Genomic DNA, 4,756 nt, shown 5'->3' with positions numbered 1-4,756 from the left:
CTCTTTCCTACTTCTTGCCTTCCCCTGGCCTAATTTAAAAATATGATCAAGATGCAAAGACCAACATTTCCAAGTACAGGGGTCCAAAGTCAAACACCTTAACCTGTATTCAGACACTGAGTCAGTGGCATCAAACATGTGACAGACACACCAGTAGTCTAGCAAGCTACCAGAAGTTGGAGGTATGTCCTGATAACAGAATTTGGGTCCCTGCACCCTGATGAATGAGGCCCTGAACATATCGCTGCCAAATACAGCCCCACTGCACTTAACGCTGGCCTGGGAGGAACCCCATTGGTCCAAATCTGGCCTGGAGCAAGTTTAACACCAATGCTTTAAGTGATCTTGTTCAGGGATGTTTGTCACCCACAGCTGCCACCGAAATCAAACAAGTTCTAAGTGCTTTACATCTCAGAAGACTTAGCTCCCTTGAGATATCCACATAGCCTTATTCTCAAAGGTCTTCCAAGTCTAATTGGGGGGGGAGAAGAGAAGAGAGAAAAATAGTAGAGCCATTCTTTTGTTCTAAAACAACTCAGAAAGACAACAGCAGGTCCAAATGTTTGACACCCTGGATTCCTATTTAAAATCTCTGGGTTTATCTTGTGAATCATACATAGGTATTTGCACACTTAATGCTGCAAGTGTTGCATGGTATCTTTAAAAGGATCCAATGGCACCCTGGTTAAGAATCACGGCCGTAGCCATTCTGCCTCTGCATACCATTTGACATCTTTAGTGCTTAACTTCAAATATTTCAGTTTGAATATTAGACACTTGACCAACAAAGTTAGTAAGAAAAAGATGGGAACAGAATGCAAGACCTCCAACTCCAAACTTGTGTGAAAAGATAACCACACCATAAAACGAAAACTTTTTGGTATCCATCCCTTCTTTCTCTATCAACACTGTCATATTTGCGCTTTTGGCCAAGAACCTTCATCTTTCACTCCACTTATAAGCAGTGGTAACAAACACCAGTCAAACAGACTAGCAATTCAAATTCAGAAGTTACTCCCCACATTGTGGCTAACGTAGAAACAGTTTCTTGGTAAGTCAGAAGGCATTTTTAAAAGTAATAACAGCCTAATAGGTGATATTTCTCTGTACATCACATCTATCGCTGGCTAAATATATGCCAAAAATATCATTGCACTAAGCTGCATGCAGTAGAGGAACAAAAAGGTGCGCCCCTTTTCTGTTCTTTCATGGCAGAGGAGATGGATTGGTTTTAAGACTTTATTTAAAAACATGGACACATTCATTGCCTGTGAAGTTCTCTCAGAAAGATTAAAGGGCATACCTTGATCATGTCAGCACCCTCACACCTAAGCTCAATGTGACCCTTTGGCAAGGATTTTATGAGCCCTGTTGGTCATATGCCCCATTATCTGGGGTTTTTGATGGCAGACCTAGATTATGACTGAACTGCATCATTCTTGTGAAATATAGTAATAGTAGAAGATAAATAGTAAGCTGATCCCAGTCTATCAAGCACCTTAATTTTCCAAGTAAGATCAGAATTCTGCTCCAACATCAAGAGGAATCTCAAAGCATGTGTATCTATTTGCATCATCAGTTGTTAGTGAAGCACAATACCAAAGACTGTATTTAACTCAGCCTTTTCCATAAAGTTTTGGCCAAGTAGAGCAAACAGATTAACCTGAAGGTAGAGCATAAATCATGGTAGCATTTTGTGCAACTTCTTTACCACTATATCAAAAAAAAAAATCTTCATCTATACCAGGGGTATCAGAGCCATGACCAAGGGCCATATATGTCCTGCAGAGCCATTTCAGCCTGCTTCCAGGGCTTTTGGAGAGGCTGAGGCAAGCAGGCACAGGGCCCACCGCTGAATTCCTGGCTACAGACCCCCTATCAGGAAGGCATGGCCTTACAATCCAGATCCAGTGCAGAGCTCTATGAACGTTTGGTACTCCTGACCTATGCCTAGCATCTTTAAATGCAAAGCTTCATTCTTTAAGTTACAAATTATAGGGGAAAAATTGTTGGGTTGCAGCTGAACCTGAATCATTATTTCAAACAGGTCTCAGCTTTGCAAAATGCCATCAAGTACACCCACCCACTTCTAACAGGTAAAACATCAGAGATTTTTCTTCCCATTGCAGTAAAACATGGGCAGAAAGACTGTGCTTGAGTCAGCAAGTTTTAATGACAATTTTGCAAAGCTGAAATAACCAGTGGGATTTTGTTCTGTTTTTAGTACAGAGCACCACTGAATAACAAGTATTCCAGTTAGAATTCTTCAGCTTAATTATTTCATTCCAAAATGTGCCTTTAGGAAAATGGCATACTAAAAGTTCTTTTACTGATTATATATACCAAGAAGCTTAACATTTTCCCCTCCTTCAGCATAATATCCACTTAAAGAAAATCAAGTAAAGGGAACTTCATGCCTTTCACAAGCCCCAAGCCAAGCAAACTAGAGAAGGGAACACAAGGCTGTATTGTTTAGCCTCCTATGATTCTTTCTGCATGTCTTGATAGCAACAGAAGTCTGGAGTCACCCTTACATAATGAAGCCGATGCAATTTTGATATTGTAAAATAAAGATTCCTTCTGGAATAAAACAGTTTGGAAAAGTGCATCCAATACATTTTACTTCCCCTGGCATTGTTAACTGCCAGGAATACCCTGAACAGCAGTTCTGAACAACACTTGCCTAAATTAAAGGGATACATTTCTCCCAACTCTACCTCATTAACTTCAGGCCACAAAAATCCCTCCCAAAAGCATTACCCAAGTGTCCCAAAATACAGACTGTGCCATCCCCTTTAAAACACCCTCAAAAATGAACTACTGAATAGGACAAGCAAGCATGCGCATGCACACACTTTTAAAATCATACAATATTCTTTATACTGCTGCAGCACAGTGAGGCCTCCTTATGCTAGGTACCATACACGTCAAATCAAAACTTTATAAGCTAAAACAAACAAAACCCATAAAGAAAGCACAGAAGGGAAGCTGGGGAAGAAAGGGACACCCAGCTCCTAATTCAGGCCTGAGGGGCTGTGAGTTGCTAGGCTGGCAACTCTAGATGGGCAAAGTGCCTGCCATTACCATGATCATTTCTCACATCACCTCCACACCTTTCCCCAAAACTTCCCCATTTAATTAGTCTTATATAAACTTATTTTTGTAGACACACTAGCAAAGTGTTTGGTCATGCTTTATCCTTGAATGTAGAGATGTAGTCCCACAAGTCACAGTGCTAAAGCGAAGATTCTCAACCAGGATGCCAGGGCACTGCAAGGTCCCACTAGGTCCTTTCAATGGTACCATGAGGTGTGGGGAGATATGCACGTAAGTTAAGCAGATAAGCCAAGTTCAGGCTTGTCCCTGCCTGGATGATGCCCTGCACTTATTGCCCAGGCCCTGTATAAGGAGGCAAGAACTGAAATATGAATAATTAGTTTTTGAAGTTGGATGCCACTCAATTCACAAGAGTTCTGGAGGGGTACCTTGAATCCAATAAGGCTGAGAACCACTGTGCTAAGGCATCACAAAGCAGAAACAGAATTATTTTCAGCTATCGTTTTCTCTAGCTTCCCTTACTTTTCCTTTCTACTGAAAGCAAAAGGCCCAGAAGTTCCTGATTCATTTCTCAGTCCATTTCACCAATTTGCACTTTAAATCAGCAATTTCACTTAGCTGATGCTGACAAATCCTTTGCTTTCTGATCCAAAATCACTACATGACTGCTGATCACTGTTAAGCAATTCCTACATTCTCCCCCAGCTACAGCTGCATTCGGAGGAAAGATGACAGTTGCCAGGTACATAATTAAATCTCATTCCTTAACAGGAAAAGACACTCCACATACTCCCACACTAAAGTAATGACAGTCCCTCCTCCTGGTTGATGCTGGTCAGCATGGTAATCACAGATTCCCTCCTGCAAGACAGGTACGCTGGGGCTGGGGAGGACGTCACCAGAACACATCAGAACCACTGCACAAGATGTGCCAGTTGATGCCTCTTGCTTCCCGCAGAAGGCTGTGAGAAGCTCAATCTGCCTGAAAAGAGGAGCTCTTCTCACATCCATTTTACCCCTCCAGCTCTCTACTCGCTGTCACACTTGGTACTTTAACCTTAGCATAAGAACCGCACCAGTAGCCAACAGGACTCTCTGCTATGGCCACGAAGTCCCAGTGACACCTGGACAGGTACTGGCTCCAGCCAGCTGACACGGTCCTCACAAGGCAGCGGTGCTGCCTAGCGCAGGGGGCGCCTGGGGACAACCTGATGTACCCGAGCAGACCAGTGGTGCCCGCAATACCAACACCAGGGCAACAAGGCAAACAGACACTGCGCTGGAAGGACTCAGGGCTTTTCTCCTCCACGGCCCCGGTGCCAACCCAACGGTGGGGAGGAGCTGGCACAGCCGCCCACTGAGGCCAAACCCGGGGCTGCAACAGACGCCCACGTGCACCCGCCCACTGAGGCCAAACCCGGGGCTGCAATAGCCGCCCACGTGCCCCTGCCCCAGCCCGGCCCGGGTGCCCCGAGGCAGGGGAGGAGACGGGCCGCAGGGCTCCAGCAGGCGGGGGCTTGGCCCTACCTCAGCGACGCCCCCGGGGCCTGGCCCGATCTGATCATGTCGGTATGAAGGGGGAAGGAGGGAGGGAGGCCCACTCCCGGCCGGGAGCGCGGGGCCTCGTGGCACCAGCCCAAGCCAAGCTGCCCGCGCCCCGGCGCGGACCCCTGCCCCGCGCACCTGTGTGCCGGCCGCG

General features: G+C 45.5%; 1 long non-coding RNA gene across 1 annotated transcript in view; it reads right to left on the bottom strand.

The window, feature by feature from the left end:
- LOC112551070 overlaps window positions 1–4,756 on the bottom strand; it is an 18,267-nt gene extending 13,511 nt beyond the window's left edge. The window contains exon 1 of the long non-coding RNA XR_003095216.1: window positions 4,741–4,756. This is a non-coding gene — a long non-coding RNA (uncharacterized LOC112551070). The remainder of the gene's footprint in view (window positions 1–4,740) is intronic.

The sequence above is a fragment of the Alligator sinensis genome, unplaced genomic scaffold (genome assembly GCF_000455745.1).
Source record: "Alligator sinensis unplaced genomic scaffold, ASM45574v1 scaffold1195_1, whole genome shotgun sequence".
Lineage (NCBI taxonomy): Eukaryota > Metazoa > Chordata > Crocodylia > Alligatoridae > Alligator > Alligator sinensis.
The sequence above is the reverse complement of the archived record's forward strand: the minus strand, read 5'-3'. Positions and strand labels throughout refer to the sequence as shown.